Raw genomic sequence first — 22,162 nt, 5'->3', positions numbered from 1 at the left:
AGGGAGTTTATGGCACTAGTCATAAAGTAGTCATTTTCTATGATAAAAAAAAATGACCCCTCCCAGGAAATTCCCCTTCCCTGCTGTTTCTGTCTTCTCAGAAAAAAAATTGCAGCCTTCAACGCTTACGGCTAGTGCTAACTTGAGAACAGGGTATGCAGGCGCTACTCCCAGCAGTAATGGACAGCTGAGAGGATTTGTTAAGGACACAGGGCCTCTCTGGATTAAGCTCAACATTACGGGTCTTTTAAAAATGGTGTAATTTTGCTCATACAGAAATTGCAGCCTATTTTGGGTAGGAAGTAGGTTTTCATGATACATGGAGCCTCTTCAGGCCTGTGAATCTACTGTGAATCTAATAGCGACTCCAATACTTTTTATCCAAGGATCTTAAAATGTCTTAAGTTTCAGATAATCAAAGCCTATTTTGCAAAGGCACAAAGAGGACTTGCCTGTGAGCTACCCTTCAGCAAGTCACTGCCAGACTGGAGGGGGCTCACATTGCTAGGTAACACTTTGTCTCTCAAACAGGATCCAGAAACTGGGGAAACCCATTGCATCACAGAAAATAAAGACAAAAATTACTGAGAAGGTATTTCTTTGGTCCCCATGCAGAATTTTGGGGAGGGAAAGAAGACAAGGTGTCTAATCCTAGGAAGAGGAGAGGGACACCCGTAGCAGGGGAGGGCAGCAATGGCTCAGCTGATCTCACTGCAGTCCCAAGTCACAGTGCAATATAAGTTAAGCCCAGGAGTTTCTGCAGAAACTGTAGGAACCAAATAGGAATCCAAGTGGTGTAGTTCTTAATACTGCAACAGGAAAGTGTTACCGCTGACCTTGAGGTGAGCAAGAGCTGGTGTTTCAATACAGTTTAATTGTAGCCGAATATGTTTCTAGGGGATTTTCTCCTCTGCCTTCCCCAGCTCCCAGCCACAATCTCAGTTTAACGAACTGTGTCTCAATATATAGCTATCCCTTCCTGTCTGAAAATGTCTAATTGGTTGTGAATAATACTGTATTAACTCTCCTGGCTGGATCAAAAGGCCCTTGCACGCCTCTCCCACATCCCATCTCCATGGAAGGTTTTGTTATCGTGTTTATAAGCAGCCAACACAGACAAGAAATTTGCATATAAATAACCTTGCCAGCACAGAAAGGCAGCAAGAGGCACCTGGTAGCTCCTTCTTTTATTACTCCAAAAAGAAGCAAGTTACAAGCAGGCCACTGCCGTGGGCAGCTCTGCTGCATCCCACATTCACCCCAGCAGCCACCCTGACCCCATAAACATGAGCATTCGGGTACAGACCAAGAGTTTGGAGGCAGCTGGTTGTGGCCTGCCAGGGAGAGGGTGGGAGCCAAGGCGCAGTCTGTGTCCCTCCCTGATGAAGGGCACTCTCAGAGTCTTCCTCCCTGGCCCTGCTATCAGAGCCGTAGTGGTACTTCTTATTTGTGGACTTGGGATTAGCAGGAATTTAGTAACCTGTTGGAGAAGGGCTGTGCTGCCACTGCAGGTGTGCTGTCCTGATGGAGACCTCACCCCCATGACTGCAGAGTGGGGGGCTGATCCCTGGGACTGGGAGGTTTTGCTGTAGGAGACAGGAGGATGTGAGTGTGGACACTGAGAAGGGTGACCTTGGCAGGCCGGGGAGAGAAGGAGAAATTTGGAAGGGTCTGGGGTGGAGGAGGACAGAGCAGGAAATCAGTATGGGCCTGGAGAGGGATGAACAGATAATGGGGAGGGGGCAAGAAGCATCAGGGTCACCAGCTCAAAGCGGGTATTGATGCTGGAACAGGCTGGTGAGGAATCAAAGGGGAGATAAAAGATGTTTGCAAAGCATATAAGGCTTTCTTCATTTCACACACGCCCCTTCCTTGTAAGGAAGGATAATGAAACAGAAACAATTAATAATATGTCAGCCAGGGGCTGGAGTGCACGTCCCAGCAAGAATAAATAAAACCCAGGCTAATCTGGCTAAATGTTCAAATACATTCCTGCCCAGATTTAACACATGCACACACACATAAAAATCTGTGACAAAAACAAAGGTATTAAAAGAGAATGTGATGAACTGGGGAAGCAGAGTGAATTGCCTGCAGATAGGAGAGAAGGGCTGAGGCACAACAGAGACAGGGAGCATAGCACCATGCCTTGTCCAAAGCAAAACTGGTGAGTCAGGCAAGGACTTGACTTCTGGAAGAGATGAACCACACATAAGAAGTGCCCCTTTCTCTCTGCTGTTTTAAAAAGTAGCCGGGTGAGGTTGCTGGGTGATTAGCACACACACCTCTGTGCCAGAGGCATCTCCATTGGCAGAGCTGAACCTTGCCCTTTAAGTTTGTAATGCTAATTAAGGTGCAAGCCAAATTCTCCTGTTCACCTGGCCAGCTCTTCCTGTTTCTCAGCAATTTGAGTCCAGCCCTTCTTAAATGGCATTGATTTCCTAGTTATGCTATAACCCTTCGTCCTCTGAGAACAGTTACATTCAGGGAGGCGAGAGGGCTTGGCCAGTCGTGCATGGGAGACACTGTCATGTCCTGGAAGAGCATCCAGGCTTTCTCGGTCCATCTGTGGTTCATACGGTCCCCAGAGCAGGGGCAGCTTTCACCTGGCTAAAGCCCTGTGACCACGGTCAGAGCATGTGGTCTCAAGGCCATTCCTTAACGCCAGGAAAAAGGGGTGAAAGTGAGAGAGATCTATATAAGATCTCTTTGATATAAAAGACAAATATAAGATTTATTTATTTATGTATAAGATAAATATAAGAAAATATAAGATCTAGAGAAAGCTAATATGCTAGCTAACCTTCAAGGTTTGTTCTTGAACACTTCTTGCTGTTATCCAGATGGGACTCGTTCCAAGTGGATGTTTGTGTAACTCCTGAGGGGCATTAGCAGCTCTAGATCAGCATTTTAATCTTCATTCAATTTCTATTTTCTTGTATGGCCTCTGGGGACCATCTTGGAGCTTTTAGAAGAAACAGTAATGGGAGATTTAAAAAAAATGAAGACAGAGACTGAAGGGACCGGTTTGCAGACTAGGAGACGCTGACCCCCAAAACGGGAAGTTTAACAGAAGTTTTCTGAGCAGGGCGGCTGACGTCTGCCATCAGAGCGATGATCACGCTGTTAGAACCTGCCTAGCAACCCGAAGCGCAGACACAGCTCTATTTGAGACAAATTCCCCCTGCCAGCTCCTGCGTTCTGCAGTACTCAAGAAAGAAAACTCCATGCCTTCAGAAGCAAACCCCAGGTTTTCCCAAATTGGCAGGAAATGACTCATTCCGCAAACATAGTCTCAGAATATGAGTACAGCACTCAAGTTCTCATCCAGGTATGGCTGTGGGAGCACTAGAAAATCACTTAATTAGAGTTGTGTGGGGAAGTGTTTTCAAGATCTCAGGTACTCTGCTTGTTCCCTGTTTGTTTCAAGCCTTTTCAAGCATGAAGAAATGCTAGGGCTTGCCATCTATAAGCGAGGCCTCTGGTCTGTGCTAATCACTCCCAGTCCATGTAGAAAGGCTGTCCTGGGACAGCAACACTCGGATTCTGCTCTGCCCGCGCCATCCAGCTGAGCAGCAGTGGGCTGGGTGTGTTAATCTCCCCGCTCAGAGCCGTACTGTACAGGTCATTAGCCAGGCATTGACTGACAGGCAGCTTGGGCAGCACTTACCCGGAGTTCAACAGGAAAGACGTAGCTTTGGGTATGTTTTTCAAACTGCCTGAAGAGCAGATACTTAAGCTGGAGTTGCTCTCTACTATTTGTCCTTAACAAAAGGCTGGCTTTCTTTGGCAGTGCCCAAGAATTCTACTCTATTCTCTTTTATATAGTGCAGGGGGAAAATGGATAGAAAATGACAGAAGAACAAAACAAATCCAAAAATAAGCTCCTGTGCTTGTTTGTGTTCTGTTACTGGATCCCTTTGGCTGTACTGTTTTACAGTGGCTGATGTTCTTTCATGGGCATAATCATATTGATTCCATTAATGTTATTCTGTAGGATTAGCAGTGTTGTTCTGATGCTCGGGCAAACAAAAGCAAAAAAGCTCTTCTGGACTAGGGGTAACTGACTAGAAGGTTCTCATAAATATAAACCACAGGTCTGTGTATTGGTTTGGCTTGTTCTCTAGTGGGGAGCAAGGGGTTGATGGAAGTAAAGAGACACTGCAAACGTCGAGGTCTGTGCAGTAGAGCAAATCACATTCGTTCCCTTCCATTTCTCCACCTTTGCGCCCCTTTCTGTGTGCCTGCCTTCATCTTACTGTATATAAATTTCAGCGTATCCCTAGTCCCCACCCTGGTGCTTCTATTCCACCAGGGAATTTTCTCATCAGCATTGTAAAACGCCTCATTAGGAAGGAAGCAGGCAGAGCAGGCTTTGCTGAGACAGAACCTAGGGCTGTGATACCGGCTTTTCTTTTGCTCTTCCTCAACTCAGATGTGCTAGTTTCATCAGTGATACCTTACTTGAATTGACCCAGTACGTTCATCTTTCAGATATGGGGGGATTGTATTATTGTATTATTAATACCCTTTGCCGCGCTGAACTGAATGACCCCGAGGGCAGTCTGTCCTGTTTCCCCAGCACAGACCGACTCACAAGACCCGTGCTAATAAGTACCTATCAGTTTCCTCTTCTGCATTTAGTTTCCATCTTTGTGGATTTCTCAGACACTGGGCTCATATTTTCAAACACCTTATTGCACATAAAGGAATTGTTCAAATTGCTACGTATAGATGCACTAGAAGAACTTGATCTGTTTGTCTGGTGGGAGTAAATATTTCTCTTAGGATGTTCCAAGCAAAACTGAGTCCATTTTTCTCCTGTCTTTCCTCTGCACTGGGCTGAAAGAGATGATTTAATCGGATTTCATTTTCTTGATTTTTCTTTTCTTAAAGTTTCACCTCCACGAATCATGTGTTTATCTTTAAAATCAAGAAGAAAAACTCTCTAGCTCCCCCCCTTGCACTTCCATTAAAAATTCTAAAAGCTATGTAGCCTTAGAGAATAGCCTTTCTAAAGACATGAAAAAGAATTGCTGATTTATTTATTATTTATAGATCTCATTATATTTTAACTCCAGGGGGTGGCAAATACAGGATACACTCCTTCAAACAACTTGTGGGCCCTCCAGTGGTGCTCACCGTGTTTCTGCGCCAAAGAAGGTAGCAAAAAGCAGTCCAAGCAGCAATGCGCAGCACGGAGAGACAGGCCAGGCAGTTTTTGAACAATGTGAGTCTCGGTGGTCTGACAAGAGAAACAGCGCCGGTTTGGGCTGGACAACTGGACGTTTTCTAAGGGGTTTCAGTGAGATGGGAGGGCTGGGAGCTGGCACAGGACCACCCTAGCTGTATTGCTCTCCGCAGGCCCAGCGGTTGAAGGGTTGTCCCTTCCAACCTAGACAATTCTATGATTGTAGGAAGCAAAAGCTTTCCCCCAGGCATGCAAGGAGAGCGCACTGAAACCTTCCGCGTGGCTCCCCCCCGAGCCTGCTCCTGTGCACATTGTCTCTGCTCCATTAAACTCCTTCGGGAAGCAATGTGCAAATGGGTCTCAGATGGCAAATGGGCCCTGGAGAGCGGGAGTTTGTCAGCGTGTAAGAGGCAGAAAAACGCCTCACAGACTGTAAGGCTTTGTGAGCAGGGGGGTAGGGGAGTCATTTGGAAATGCACTTGGATTTCTGTTGCTCTCCTCATCCCGTGGGCTGTGGTCACTGGAGTTGCCGAAACTCCATGTGGGTCAGACTGGAGAGGGCATTAGACGAAAGAGAGTGAGCAGGGAGAAGCCCAGAGAGACCTTGGGCCCAAGCCTGGTAAATTCCTGGGACTCGTGTGCCTGTGAGCGCGCTGTGTTCAGAGCAGCAGGTAGCAGAGGTGTGTGCCTTAAAGCAGGTTCAGCCTTGGATGATCTACAGTCTTTCTCATGCCTCCTTGCAGTGTCTCTGCACTTCCCTTGCCGCATCTCACAGCCCAATTCCAATGCTCCCCACATGACACTAAAGGTGTTTTCCAAAGCTGACAATTAAATCATGCACCTGAAATGGGCGCTAATGAGGCTCAGTGTTGGCCTGTTCATTATACTGCTGAAAAGCTCGGTATGACTCCAGCAACTGAAAAAAACAACCTGAGAAATGCAAAAAGCGCAGAGCTCGAGGCTTGTAAAATACTTAGTCCTGGTGCTTCGTAGGAGGAGTCCCTCAGAGTCAGCACGGGTAGATCTCTTGCTGCCCCACCACAAGTGGGTTCCTGGCTAACAGAGCTCTCTAGCCATTCTATCCGACAGTGGGGACCTGCCACGGACCTCTATGGTGCCGATGCAGGGGAAAACACCAAAGCAGGAGAAACAAAGGGCTGAGGCCAATGTTGACACTGTAAAGGTGCAACATTGGCCTGCTGTGGGACAGAGCTAGGCATATAGTGCGCTGACCAAGATTTGCTGCCTTATGGCTCTCTCCAGTTTCAGGAAAACAAGCTGTAACTTTAAAGCAGCTGAAGGGGAAAGATATTTTAAACTGCTGTGGCTTTACTCCCCCCACCTCTGTCCCCCAGCTATATCGCTGTGCGTCAGACCTAGGGAGGGACATGACATGCTTCAGTCTGTTTTCACCTCTCTCTTCTTTTCTTCTGCTGTCCTGCTGAGCGAGCAAGGACAGAGGAACTCATAAATAAAGCCACAGATTTAAGTCAGGACTGAAATCTTATTTGAAAGGATTTGCTCTCTATTTCATTTTTTGTTCAATGTATTTTTATTAACAAGTCTATTCAATCAGAACTGCAACTCGTTGCCTCCCGCGCCTGGAAGGATCTTTTCTCAATGTAATTTGTCAGCTGGATTCCTTCCCGGTCGTGCTCCTGGTTTTTCTCAGCACATTCTGAATCCCCCATTTTTCATCAAAAGCAGACATTTCCTATTGCTGGGGCACGGGGACACTTCAATCCTCATTTTTGTCCCAGACACACAGAGACATATATATATATATATATGTATACACACATTCCCCTCTTTTTTCTTTTTTTCGTTCTTCCTTTTGGTCTCAAGTTCTAGTTGAGTTTGCTGTGACTGCCTGACAACATAAGACATGAAATTACTGTTCCATCATCTATTTCACAGCAATTGTTTGTGAGTGTTGTCTACATGGGCAACTCCCCGCTCCTACAGCTGTAGCAACACTGGCAGCAGGAGGATGCACTGGTAGTTTTTGTTTTATCACCCAGACAGCAAGGCCTGGGGGGGAGTGTGGGCCTTCATCTCCTGGGAGAGTCCACAAATACCCCGTTTCTGCCCCTTGATATGTACAGGGGAAGGGACCTCCCTGGTTCTGTGGGGCACCCATCTTCATTTAAAAACTTTATGAGAGAGAACGGGAACTGACTCAAAAAACAGAGCTCTTAGCAGGAGTGATGGATTGAAACTGAGCTGGTGTTTGGAGCTACAGGCTAAGGGGGGAAAGCCCAAACAAGGTGACTACGCTGTCCTTTACTGTGCGGTAGGAAGGCTGTTAGGAGGAGAACAGTATAAAACCATGTCTAGAATAGATGCCTAAAACCTTGTTATCCTGTACTTAAATCCCCTCATTCCTAGGGTCCTGTTTAGGCAGCAGCGAGACATGATACTGCTGTCATGCTGTTGATGGTAATATAAATATAGACCTGAAGATACGTAGAGGAGACTAGAGCCTTGCTGATTTGATTTCCAGCACCCAACCCTTGAAGCTTCCACTATTTCCTGGTTTTAGGGATTTTGTGATGACTGCAGACAGGCGAGCTTTAAGAACTGGCAGTTTTCTGCTGATTGCGATTCCATATCAAAACTTTGATTAAACTTTTTCAAAATCCTACTCATTAGCATAATTTGGTTGGATTTATGCTGTGTCTCGGCAATATATCTGATTATTTATGGGAGCTAATGGCCGATTACAATTAACCTTGATGAATGTAAAGCTTTCTGGAAGGAGAAAAATATCCCCTCCCTTTGCTATAATTTATAATGCAGGTTAGTTTAGTTTGCGGGTACAAATAAATAGAACTAGGTCATAAAATATCCTGACTCAAGCAATGGGAGAATCTTTGCATTACGCCATCAGGTGGTGTAAACCAGGGTAACTTCAAAAGAACTTAAAGAATTGCACAGACTTGATGCAATCCAATGATCTAGTCCTTTATCTTTAATCTGTTCTTTTCTGCTGATTCGACCTTTACTAGGTGTTGGGGAGGGCGCTAATTTATGTAGATTTATGTGCACTGCCAATATTTATGAAGGTGCTAGTGTGTGCACACCAAAAGGATGGGGAAAAAATTGTATTATTGTCAGAGATGTCCATAGTGAGCAGAGGCTGTGGTCTCCGGAGAGGCTTTGCCTTGAGAAGCAGCTCTCTATCCAAGCGAAAGGAGAAATCTTCTTAACCTCAAAAATGAGAAATACTGTGCCTGAACACAGTACAGCCTTGAAACGCAGTAATACCCAGAAAGGTTTGCTGTTGAAATTCTGTGGCAAGGGTAAAGACAGCTTCTCCTGAAAGCTCAGTAAAGCACACCACCAAAGGCCGGGTACCACTCCATCTCCTCCGATGGGACGTTGTTATTCTTGTCCCACCACTAACAAGCCTGCGCAGGCTTTCAGGTTCAGCTGCCTTATTCAACCCCGCCCTACCTACATCTGCCTTCTGCGCAGAGGGATTATTTATTTGTAGAGAGAGTCGGGCCAGTTCTGCTGGTGCAAAGTCTGTTGGCAAATCTGCCGCTGGCTTGCAACGGTTAGGGCAGCAGATCACTTCCCCAGGGCTGTAGGGGTGGGCAGCTGTGTAGCTGCACTAGCAAGTGCTGAGGGCCCAGCGCTTGCACCAGGTAGTGGCACGGCTCGAGTTTGATTGCGTGATGGAAACTTACTCTGTATCCTGAGCAGCTCCGTAGTCTTTCTGCCTTGTGAGAAACAAGATATCACATCTTGTTTGGCATGAAGGGGGCTGCACGCTATTGTCTTGTTTCTGCTACTGACCTGGGGATAGAGATCTTGCATGGAACATTTTATCTGCTGTAGTAAATGCTCTTTCTTTATTAATTCTATTTGGGATCAATAATTAATGCTGCCTCCTTTACAATTCCCCTCAGTGTGAGAGGAGCATGGAGGCAGGTTAGTATTTCATAGCTTTATTGTCAGAAGAGCTTTGCGTTCCTTGAAGACCCCTGTAGTCCCAAAGTATACAAAGGTTCTTATGCTATGAAACTCCTTTCCTTGTTTAGGGTCAGCAAGATCTCAATTTAAGTAGACTGGCAAGGTATATAATTGGGCACATAATTCCCATCACAGAGAAAATGCCGTAAATGCATTGAGCAAGAGTCTCTCCATCCCATCCCTTCTGGTCAGAGATAGCATTAACAGACAGACTCGTTGGGGAGAAAGTCAGCTTTAAGTTGGTAGCACAAGCAGCAACAGAGAGGATTTCTCTGCCAACAACCATTCCCCTGCTGCTTAGTGTTTTCTGACCAAGCCTCCATAATCTTTTTGCAGAGATCACCAAATTACAGGTTTGGTACTGTGCAGCCTAAAACTCACATGCCATTGGCGATTACAAGGTTGTCAGCCCCCTGTGACACCTCCTGCTAACAAAGCAGGGTGGGTTTGCTGCTAACTTAAAGGTGGAAACGCTTTGTGGTCTCCTGTCTGCCCCTTGAGCCAATGCATAACCCTGGAGCATCTCTTACTTAAAGTGATTTGGATTCTGCATTTTAGAAAACAAATAGGTCAAGACTAGGGAGCAAGAATTTCTTTAACTTCTAGCTAACGTCTTTAGCCCTTAGCTCCCCTCCGGCCAGTCCATGGCAAATCAGGGCTCTTTCTTGGCTGCTCTTCTGAATAATGCATTAACCAATGGGAGAGAAATCCTAAGCTTCTAAGTTTATTTGTGTTCCAGACAAAATGCCAGGGTGGGACAGCACAGCCCTATCTCAGCCACACTAGTGGCTGTTGAGCCTGCTGTGGGTAAAAAGGGACTTTCAAACAAGTTGGCAGGGTATCAGATAAAGGCTCAGTTAATACCACGCATCTCAATAGCCCCTTTCATGCAAGAATGGCAAATGGATTTTGCACACGCTGTTGAAGCAAGTTTGCTTCTATCCCTCAGATGTAGATGTTATCATCCTTCCACATGGCAGAGAAACAGAGGCAATGAGTTAGAATAAAATTTTCCCAATTCACATCTTTTCAGATAGTATCATTTCTGTGCTGTCTTCTCACAGCGTCTTCCCTGGCCTCTTACCCTCCCCTTCCCCTTTGCCCTTCCAAGTCGTCTAACTTGAAAGAATAAGTTTTTACTTTTGAATCTGAGAAGGGGCAACGGCAATTTAAGCCTGACCCTAATACTGGGGACAGATATTCAGCTGCCAGGAAGGTAGATCAAGCCGCTCTACTTTATGGAGAAGAAAACTCAGGTTTATTCTAAGGGCTTGTTCAGGCATTTTCCTCTTACTCATTATGCTTGTATCATGCTTTGGGGAAAATCCCCCAGTGCTCAGTTGGTGTCTGTTGGTGTGGTCCTTGCAACTCAACCTGCTGCTGGGCTGGGAACTTAGTGATTTATGACCACGTCCCTGCTAACACGCTTGAAGCTGTAGCGATTGGCCAACACCCAGCTCACAAATCCAGCTGAGAAGCTGTCATGCCAAATGCCTTGCATCGGTTACTGAACTGGTGTCTCTGCGGCTGCGTCTCAAAGACTGCTCCTCCCGAGCATGTCTTGGCTTCTCTGCGAGCCCATCATTTATCCGAGCTGTGAAGCAACAGCCACATTTGCTCCAGTTTTGCTTCAAGGTTGCTCGCTTCATGTTGCACAAACATAGGAGACAGCTCATGTATGAACTGATCCTCTTCCCCTTGGCTTTGTCCCACCCACAGAGACAGCTGCTCACTGAAGTTCTCAATGCATGAATAATCCAGGTCCCTGTACAACCTGCTGGAAGCTCCTCCTGCCTCTGTTGTCCTCGTTGTTTGTTCTCAATGTTTCCACTTGCATCTGCAGAATTTGCTGATGGTACTGTTTTTTTTCTTTTGATGACCAGTAACTCTCTTTGGATTGCATTTATAGTTGCCCAATTCCTGGCTCATGTTAAAGATCTTCAAACAGATCTATGAATTCAATGAGGTGGTCGGTCTTTGCCCCACAGTTGAGCCCTGCACAGAGGCTCCATAGTATCAATTGCATTAGCATTGCCTTGGCCATCCTCAGCCTTTGCAAACAGGCTTCTCCTCACTTGAGTATTCAGTTCTCTTTGTTTTTGCCTCATCCTCCACCAAAGGCATAAATGGGATTATACTGTAGCCTCCAGATATTCACAGACCCAAAACATGAAAAGAATGAAGCTATCCGCCAGCATAAGTGAATATAGGATTCCGAGTCTAATTAGATAGGGAGACTGGGAGCAAATATGTAAATACCAAGACAACTATTGTAAAAAATATTTTTAGGTATTTGTACTGCAGGATTTCTTGATTTGCTGCTGGGACTGTGAGGTTTATCTCTGTGGTCTCTTAGGAAAGAAAAAAAAAATTACGTGCAAAGCAAACAGTAGATGTCTGGTTTTGTTTTTCAAATATGCTGAAAAGGGGGAGGGCAGGTAAGCATCACTCAATTAAGAGGAATATGAGGTAAAGAAGAAAAAAAGTCTCAAAGATGATCAGCAGTCTGATATCTCTGAACACCATGCACCTGGACATAAACATGGTGTGACTAGTTAATGTCTGAAAGATATACAATACAAATAGATCCAACAAGGGTGCTCCCCACCCCCTGCTCCAGAAACCAAGCAATGAGCCACTTTTTTTTTTTTCCAGTTAGAACTAAAAATGCCTGTCAAGAATAGTTTAATGAATGCTGCTTAAAAAAAATGGAGCAAGGAATAATAGACAAGAGGGGTATATGTCCATTCTGTATCCCTAAGGACTTTGGGTGGTAGTACTGTACGTCTAGATACATGGACATCCTCAGAATGCCATAGAAATGCACAGCATCTTGTACTGGAGATGGGGCACCTGGAAAGACTTACAGGCTAGACCCACAAAGGTACTTAGGCACTTTTTGAACGGTGGCTCCTTAGTGATGTGCTGAGGGTGACCCCGGACAAAGAGCATCCTGCTCTGCAGCCCTGAGCTGAGGCCAAGCAGGCTGCTCTTGGAGTTGCTGCAGGTGGCTGCTATGAGGTGTGGTACCCTCAGCCCTGCTGGGGAGCTGGCCATTGCATCAAGTTTACATGGTACATAGGACTTGGGGCTTTAAAAGCTACTGAAACAACTGCCCCAGGCAGGAACTTGTGCTCTATGGCAGGTAACAGAATTTGTAACATGTGCTGATTGGCAGAAATAAAGGAAACTGGTCTTACTGGTAATGCAATTGCCATTTAAGATCACCTAAACAACCTCGGAAAAAGAAGTTGCCTAGAGGAAAGTCTGGCCTTTGAGTAAAAGCTGAAGGAAATTACTGTGGTACCTCAGGGGAGACTCTAAAGAACTGATTTAAGACGGGTCAGAATAGTTCTTAGTACAAATTGCCCTGTGTAATTTCTTGTCTGCCAAGTGCCAGCCTATCTCCACTCTCAAATCCCTACATCTCCAAGAACCTTTCCTCCCATGATCTCTTTTCATCCTCCTTTCCTGAACTCTTAACCCATCTGCTTTAAATAGAAAGCATCTTTCCCTTCTGCTATGAAATGCAGACTTACTGTTATCCTTAAAGAGGAAACAGCCACTTGCACAAAAGTGAGTTCCTACATTGCTTGAGCTCCAGCTCTATTTTTTCAGCCCACCAGGGACCTGTTTCCAGACAGGAGAATGCTTAGCAGCTGAACTGCATCCCACAAGCAAAATTATAGTGAAAGGAAAAGAAAAAGAGAAAAGATAACAAGCTGGAAACTTGATTTGCCCCATGACAGTGTTTTCTCTGTGGCATAATTCTCACCAATTAATATTCATGAAATTAAAAGGAGATTCCATCCCACAGCCACAAACTAGCCATAATCATGTTGGCCAGTGTTAGTTTACCCATGTTAGCTTTTTCTCTGTGCGCTTAGCCTGATCAACTTTGGCTGATAATAATTTAGGAGTGTTTCTAGAATTCTTTGATTTGAAATCACAAAGGTTCTGGCATTATCATACCAGACATTATCATTGTCTCTGGAGAATGAAGGATGTTCCCTTTAAGTGTCATTAGGAAACACTTGGAAGTAGCTCACTCACATTTGGAGTTCAAGCAGAGTTCATAACCTGTTCTGAGTTAGTAGTCAGTAGGAGGGCAGCTTGCCACAGCTTGATATGACCTTTTTTTGGTCATCTTGAGGTCTCTGTGCTCTCAGGGACAGGAGATTCAGCTTCTGCTTGCTAGGAAAATTCACATGAGGTGAGTCAGGCAATTACTTCCTAGATGACGGCTAGTCTTGTTTCTAGTGAGCCCAATATGAATGGAGCCAGCCCACGCAAAGCCTTGCATACTGGTTCTAAATGAGATCTGGCGATGGGGCAGAGCAAACCCAAACCATTTCCAGCATTGACAAGTTTGTCGGCTTGGACACATCCAGCTGGTGCCTGCTGTAATACTTCTTGCATCTCCTGGCCCACGGCACTGTGAACCCTGGGAAACTGAAGTTGGGACATTAGCCATGACAGCTAGATTTTTCTTTAATTCTACAAAAGAGTTTGTGAGAACCAAGATAAATGAGATGTGCACGGGCTGAAATCGAGGTGTGGAGTCAGGAAGGCAATCCCTGGGCCCAAATTTAATTTTCAAATCACAGTCATGGTTGCAGCTGTATCACTTCCTATCTCCCTTCCACTGTCTAGGCAGGGACCTCAACATGGATAAACTATGATAGAACTCTCCGTCTTTTTCAATCTCAAGATCGCTTGATTTTTACTGGGGGGAGGAGGAAATCCACAGACCCTCTTGTGTGGCATTGCCTCAGTGTCTTTTACTTTCGACCATGTAAAAATTACGCTAGCCTTTTGAACATACACTTCTTATTTTCATTTCACCTCTACTCTGTTGCTGCAATGTGTGGTGGTTTTTCTCTTTGGTGTTAAAAACTGCCTCCTGTGGTTTGGGTGAACCACAGGCTCAGCGCTGCAGTGGGTAACTCACTCTGGCATTAACTGTCTGGCAGCAGAGCCAGAAAAGCGAGTTTTTTGTGGTGTTAACCACGGAGCCATGCCCTCTCTGTTTGTAAGAGACCTTGCCGTTGCTACCGCTTCAAAAGCTAAGCAGCTAGGATCCAGGCTCTCTCCTGCCCATTGCTCTTAGGAGAATTGGGTGGTTGGGTGCCACCTCCGAGGTCTGCCTGTCATCCACCTGGTGCCTGCCACAGGGCTGGAGTGGCAGGGATGCGGCTTCTCCTCCTTACCGTGGCTGCAGCAGCACAGGGAAAGGCAGTGGGTAGAGCGGGAGCCTCGAAGACATTTTGCCATTAAGTGGTGTAATTTAGTCTCTGCTCGATGTTTTGATTTTGCCCAGCTGTGTCTGTGTGCATTTAGATTAATCCTGTTAGCTGGCAGGAGCAGGGCTGCCTGCTGTTTATCAAGAGTGCTTGTGCGATTTCTACTTGATATGCAGTTGTCTTGGAGAGGAACTTTGCAGCCTCACTCCTTGCTGTGGCTGGGCTCTTTTAAATCTATCTGGGAGTCAGAAAGGAGAGCTGCCGAGGGCAGGCTGCTGTCTTCCTTCAGACTGTCTGAAGCAGGGGGAAAAAGGGGCCAGTGCCTTCGTCACCCAGAGAGCCCCAATGTGTGGCCATCATATTTTGACAGAGAAGAAACTGGCCAGTTTATGTGCGTCGGTTTGTGCTACTGCCTGGCTGGCATCGCGACTCCTCTGCATTGTGTTTTAGTTTCTTGCAAGGGGCAGAAAAAGAGAAATTCTTCCTCACTGTAAGTGACAGGAGTGTCTTAGGAACTGAAGACTCTGGACTCAACCCCTCCCTTTGCCAGGGAAAGTATGGACTATTTATTGAAATTAATTGCTCCTTTAACGAATTACCGCTCGTTAGCCAAGCCACTGTGACTACATGCACACTCTTAGCCTGTCTTATCTATGAAATGAAAAGATATTACCCTTAAAAAAACCTCTAATGATTAGTATAACTGAGCTGACTGGTCATAACTCTATCAGCATATGATAAAAAGTGGTGCCCTGTGTTCCTAACAGCTATAAAAATAAACCATTATAATATAGCTTTGAACTCCTAAACGCCTGGTTCAGTATGGAATATCTTGGTGAGTCTCACGGCAAACTGAGGGGTTTGATCCTGTGGTAACAGAGATGGGTGCCTAGAATTGCTGTCCTAGGTTGGAGAGATGAGCTCTGCATTTTTATTTGTACGCAGAGATTTGTGACCTTGTTCATATATTTCATTAGTCTAAGTCCTAGACCTTTTTTTAATTCTACATATTTCAGCGGAACTTGCTGGGTTAAACGTGATGGAGGTGGAGCATCTAAAGAGGCTCAAATGGGGATTAATCATTTCTCTGGGTAATGAAAACACAAAGTTATTATGTTAGTTATGAAGGGCAAAAGTCCCCTATGCCTACTGAAAGTGAGAGTATGCTGGGATGAGTTTTTTCTTGATTATTTCCCTGTATTTCCTGTGCAGCTGTTCTTTTAGCAGAAGCTAATGGATTTGGGAATATTCAGTCATTACATCTCCCTGAAATTATTTTTTCTTAAAAGTATATCAAATAATAAATGTTTCAACTGGGAAAATTTTCCTTTTCTCATACTGATTTCCCCCACCCCGAAAATATGTTAGTTTAGGTTCCTCTACTTCTTTGATTGTGTGTATTATTACACCTTTCCGTCATCTCCGAAGTGATGCGCACAAAATATTAACCTTATTAACCATATCCTGTGTATTGATGTCTGCACTGTTTTCCCATGGTGAGATTATATATCAATTTAAAAGGCATGTTGCAGATGTCCAGCTGTCCGTCCATCCCCCCCCAGTGCTGCCTTGCCAACCCCCTCATTTTGATCCGGAGGTGACCTGTGTGATTCGTGTCCCAATAAACATGCTACACTGGAGCAAAAAGGGTGGAGGAAATCCCTGCATCCGTCATGTCCTCCGCCTTCACTGGCAAGGCCGAGGTTCCCAGTGATGCCTGCAGCCTCTTCAGATAGAAGGTGGAGCTCTGCCCTAACCCTGTGTTCCCTGTGCTAATAACACCTTCAGTCTGCCAAGAGGTTTTCAAATGTGCTAAGATGTCTGCACAAGAGTTGTTTTCAGGGAAGTATTTTTATGAGACTAGGCTGTAGAACTCTTTGCTGCCACAAGCTACTCCCGAGCTAAGGGACAAGTGGATTCAAAATGGGATTAAATATGTTTGAGGAAAATAATCCTCTCCTGGCTGGAGATTAGACCTCAAATTCCTGCCTTGCTACAAACTCCTTTTTTGACCTTAAGCAAATCTTACCTTCGCTGTGCTTCTGTTCCCTGTGGTTGTAAAATGCGGATTCACATTTGCCATAAGTGTTGGGAATATAAATGCACCAGAGATCCTGATGCTGATGCTCAGCTGTTGTGCTAATAGGGAGCCACATCAGTTATGTAGTTAATAGGATTTAAAAATACTAAAAGTGGTATTAATTAAGGACATAAGCTAAGTACTAACTGATGGGGTCAGGAGGAAGTAGCTCTCCCTAAACACAGTTTATCCCACATCTGTCTACTGGCCTCTTCCATCGAAGCATCTGGTACTGTCAGATGGGTTACTGAACCAGATGGACTTGCTCTGCAATTCACTCTAACACCGTCTTTGTTCCTGCATCTCCTGACTGATTTCCCCCTAAAAGTTTCCATTTTCCATTTGCTGTGTGTCAGTGGGGATTGATTACTCTAGAGCAGAATCTATACCCTATCCATGTGGAAACCTGATACATACAACAGGCTTGATTGGGACTGAGACTCTTTTTTTTTTCTAATAAAATTGGAAATCGTAAATAAATATTGCTGGCTAGTGTTTAGACTTTGGTGATTTAGCCAAAATGGAGTATGATGAATGAGGGGGAATGAGAGGGAACAAGCAGTACAGAAAATTTGTTTCTTTACCCTGGAAGCACATGGTGGTACAGAAAGGTCAAGGTCACAAATCTGTATCACTGGCCTATGTCTATATCTGCATTAAATGTGTATCTTGGCTCCCTCTTGCCTGTTCTCCTCCCCAGCAGGTCACCACTGCATGCCCAGCCATGTGTGTTTGCTAGCACAGCCAGGTAGCCGCTCTTGTTGCCATCAGATGCCTGGGAAGTGAGCTGGGTAGAGAGTGTTTCTGTGGGCACCGATGAGTTCCCACCACTTGCAGAACCAAACACAAGAGCTGGTGCTGAACAAGTTTCCTTGGTGATTCCTGCTGCCGACGTTTGGTCATGGGTTGGGACAAGGAGTTGGATGTCCTCAGCGACAATCCTTGTCCCCAGTAGAGCCAAAACTTGACTGATCAGAGCCACAGCAAAACAGAGGAGAGGAGAATTCAGCATGCTGCTGGTGTATGGGGAGGCAGAACAGAGGTAGGTCTGATAAAGCAGAGTCAGTCTGGGAGACCTGGGGCACCCCTGTCCCACCCACCAGCTCTGCACAGGTCCTGATGTGCCTCTGGCACTCGCAGCATCAGCCAGCCGAGTATCTTGCCAGGAACAGCTGACTGATGTATTTTAATTAGAGTGAGAGTAAATTACATCGGACTACGAGAACCCAGCTTTTTCGCAACAGCTTGGGGAAAATGGAAAGACTAGCATTTTCAATTTAAGGTTTAGTTAGATAATGCCTGTTGGTGCCAGTAGATTACAGAGTGGATATTAAATCCTCCAGGATTTGCAATGGGAAAGTACTTATGGAATCCCTAAGTAAGCAGGAGAGCATGGCTATGGAGCTGTCGTCCCCTGGAGGTCCCAAGCGGGAAGAGAAAATGTGAAGTAAATCTTTTCTTTGAAGGAGGCTCCACGTAAAGAGCACACATATGCAGGCTGTGGCCTTTAAAGGTTTCCCTGTTAAGAAGCTTTCTTGCTTCTGACAGGAGCCAAATGGCATGTGAAAAGGTAATGGGGTCTGTCAAACTGCTGGAGCAGGGAATGCAAGGCTGGACTCCTGCATCCTAATGCTCTTGCTGCGGGGTTTGAGACAGGTCTCTCTCTCGGATCCCACAAAAATACCTTCTGTGCATGGCCCTGTAAAACAAAGACAGCTGTCCTGTGGCACCCGAGTTACAGGGACCCAGAAGCAGTTCCCAAGCAACTCTGGTGCTGGGCTATCTCGAAAAATCACTGTAAGCTGCTGCTGCTGCAGGGGTTTATGAGCAGTTCCCATCAGCAGCAAAACAGACTCTTCCTGGTGACGCAGGATCTGTTGGCCCATTTAGCCCACTCCAACTTCAGCAGGACTCAGGGGCACCTAGAACTTGTCAAGTTCTTCCTAGAGCTCGTCGAAGTCAGAGTAACCAGGTTTAGCATGCCAGCCATAGGAAGATTATCCAACACAGCAGTCCAGGTATTGTAAAGCATCCGGTATCAGGCCTTACCGAGTCAACAAACAGTCTGAGGTAGTTTGACAGAATCTGCTTTGAGTCCTCCTTGGAACATACCCAACAGCACTGAGTGCAGCATCAGCAATGCCAGGGGAGCTGCTCCCTCCGGCCTGTCCCTCTGTCTCCTGATGGGGGAACTGCGGGACATGCTTCCCTGCCTTCTCAGGGAGAACCTGTTCAAAACTCCTATTTGCGAAACCCAGAAGTTTGCGTAATAACAAGCAATAGAAAGCACAAAAAGCTTATCCTTCATTACTCTAACATGCAGGCAGCATTGTCTGACAGGGCATGGCTACTATTCCAGGATTAGATATGTCCAGGAGAGCTGAACAAGATGAGAAAGATTTGTTTTGTGACATGTTGAGGTAGCAAAATTACCGTCTGTACCAGATCTGCAGATGCTAAGTATTTCCTATTCGTTTCCAGCCGCAGTCCCATGTGTGACATAACCACATACTTACTTTTACATGTAGTAGTGATCTCTTGAAGGCAGGTCCTAAGCTAGCCCCTGAGATTATGACATATTGAGTGCAGAATTTGGCCTTGACTAAAGGGGTCTGAAAGTGGTGTCGCTGTGCCCTTTGGGTCCAGCATGGTCTGGAGGAAATGCTCTGTTACGCTGCATCATTTCAAGGTCTGTAGCCTGAAGACCTAAAAAGATCGGATTCTTGGCAAGGAAAATTCAGAAGCTATCAAAGTCTTTGATTTGAACAGCTCAATAGTTTTATTAAGAATGTGTCCCTGTATTTTACGCTTGCTAATTAGCAAATTCAAACACTTTATTTCTGTGTTATGTTTGTGCAAGAGTGTGGCAAATTTATGTCATTAAAATATTGCAAAAATTTAAAGGTTCACAAGCAATGAGATTTTATTATTCGTGTTTATGCTGCTGAAGAACTGTTCATTTTAAAACTTTATAGTTAATATGTACAAAAATAAGACAGTGGCCTGTCTTGCTGTGGCGACATGAGTGAGCTGAACGAACTAGTAAAGATTATCAGCGTTTGGAGCTACTTGTTTTGATTCTTAACTGACTATTGCAGCCAATTTACACCCAAGAAGAGGGTCTGTCCCCATGTTGTTTATGTTTCCTCTGGACTAGCACAGATTATGCACCATTCTAGTTCAGAAGCCCAGAACTACATATATGCTGGCAAAATTCAGCATAAACTTGCTCTTATTTGTGTGTCAGTTGGCTTCACCCTTTTTTGATTATCAGGCGGCTTCGTTACAGTCAGATAGTCAGTTAGACAGTAATACACCCTGCGGCACCCACCTGTGTGTGTGCACCCACACCCCCCAATGTTACCTTGGACTGCACCGAGGGTGCGTTGGGCCGGTGTCAGGCTGGGTCTAAGGAGCTGTGCCGGGGCAAGGTGGAGAGGCTGGTGTTGCTCTGCTGGGCAGTGTGGGTTTACAAATAGAGTCTGTGCTGAGAAAAGCTGTCCCTGGGCCAAGAAACTAGACCCGCAGCCTAAACTTTCAGGAAACCACAAACTGCTGGGGGTGAAAGAGGGAGAAGACCACTCTTGATGACATCTTGATGCTTGCTCCCCTCTGAGACAGCCTGACTGTAAGTTTTGTCATTGTGCCTTGCTTTGACAGCCCAGCTTTGGGTGTCCAAGTGTCCTCTGCAGCTGCTGGCTGGATTGAGAGACCCATCACCCCCCTCCCTACTCCTAGGGATCTCTTTGGGATGGAGAGAGGATGCCTGACCCCAGATCATAGAATCTTCATGGTTGGAAAGGGCCTTTGAGATCATCGAGTCCAACCATACGCACACAAAAAACCCCCCTACAATCTCTGCCACTAGAGCATGCCCTGAAGTGCCACATCTAGCCGTTTCTTAAACACCTCTAGGGATGGTGACTCAACCCCCTCCCTGGGCAGGCTGTTCCAGTGCCTGACCACTCTTTCAGTAAAGTAATGCTTCCTAATATCTAATCTAAACCTCCCCTGCCGCAACTTCAGACCATTTCCTCTGGTCCTGTCATTATTCACCTGGGAGAAGAGGCCAACCCCCACCTCTCTGCACCCTCCTTTCAGGGAGTTGTAGAGGGCAATGACGTCTCCCCTCAGCCTCCTCTTCTCCAAGCTGAACATGCCCAGCTCCCCCAGCCTCTCCTCACATGCCCTGGTCTCCAGACCCCTCACCAGCCTGGTAGCTCTCCTCTGGACACGCTCCAGCACCTCCATGTCCCTCTTGTACAGAGGGGCCCAGAACTGAACACAGTACTCGAGGTGAGGCCTCACCAGTGCCCAGTACAGAGGCACCATCACTTCCCTGCTCCTGCTGGCCACGCTATTCCTGATACAAGCCAGAATGCTGTTGGCCTTCTTGGCCACCTGGGCACACTGCTGGCTCACGATCCAACCCCTCCGGTCTGCCTGAGCAGAGGGAGACGATCAGTGCGCTCTCCTTCGTCCAGGCTGGCTGTCCTCCGTCTGCAAGCTGGCTGTGCAGCAGCGTCGAGCTCAGACAGCACTTCCAGGCTGCGAAGTTCATTACGGCCTGTCTGGGGCTGCTCTGACCAGATTCCTTAAGCAGGCGCGACGCGGCCCGGCAGCTGCAAGGTTCATTATTCCATCCCCACGCTGCCAGCGCGGCCAGTCCTGCTCACTGCCTCTGACCGCTCAGGCGATGAGCCCCATTATTTTACCTCGTGTCGCAGAGTCCAGGAGCGCAGAATGCGCTTGTAACTTGCTCTTCTCATGCTTAAGTGGTGGAACTGAGATGTTTGCAGCAATTTCAGGACAGGAAGAAGATTTCTCTTTGATTGCTTTTTAATCACAGTAATAACAGTAATGGAGGCAGTGAGTGGAATTGATGGGAAAGAGCTGAGCTCTGTACTCTGGTAACTCCCATGTGGGGTAAACAAGGAGAATTTACTGGCTTCTCAAGTGAATTGGTAGTATCCTCACTCTTCAGGAATTACTGTCAGCAATGTCTGGGGAAAAACAGCTGGTATCCAGTACCTGGGAGAAGAAATATGCCAGGCATCCTCTGGAAAGCTCCCTGCCTTAGTGTATCTAGGGTAAATGAATAAACCTTGCTTGCCTCTGTTCTTATCCCTACAGATTCACATGTACAATTGCTCTTTTAAGCAGCTGTCAGGGCTACCTCTATGCGTGTCTGGCCTTAAATCGCATCTTTAGCAGCCCACAAAGGATTTATTCTCTCCCTCAGAGACAATAGAAGCCATGACATAGGCAAGAAATTTGAGCTGTGCAGAACCAGAGGCCTGTATCCCCAGAAGAGTTCAAGTAGGTGGCGGGTCCCACTGGTGGCCAGGGGAGACTCTGGTCCAGGCTGGGGCAAAACAGTGCCTCAGCTCAGCAGGTCTCCTTGCAGCCTGGTCTCTGCCAGGCTGATTTTGGGCTGTGTACGTGTGAGCAAGTGCTTTCCCCCAGTGGGAACAGGTGAGGTTTTACTCTGGCAGGGGAGAGGCGCTGAGACCACGAACAACCACAGGCTGAGGGGTTTCTAGAAATGCCCTTGCAGGGGAAGGACTTGTGTGGCACCAGTGTTTGGGAACTGACCTAGCTGGGCGTATCTGCAGAGTAGTCTCAAGGTATTACACTAGAAGTGTGTGTGCATCAGTCTGGCTTTGACCT

The 22,162-nt window shown here is 46.2% G+C and overlaps 1 long non-coding RNA gene across 1 annotated transcript in view; it reads left to right on the top strand.

Annotated features, from left to right (window-relative positions):
- LOC141732352 (uncharacterized) overlaps positions 1 to 22,162 on the top strand; it is a 171,768-nt gene that overhangs the window by 126,756 nt on the left and 22,850 nt on the right. The window lies entirely within an intron of this gene.

The sequence above is a fragment of the Larus michahellis genome, chromosome 17, assembly GCF_964199755.1.
Source record: "Larus michahellis chromosome 17, bLarMic1.1, whole genome shotgun sequence".
NCBI classification, from domain to species: domain Eukaryota; kingdom Metazoa; phylum Chordata; class Aves; order Charadriiformes; family Laridae; genus Larus; species Larus michahellis.
This window is presented reverse-complemented; position numbering and strand designations above follow the sequence as displayed.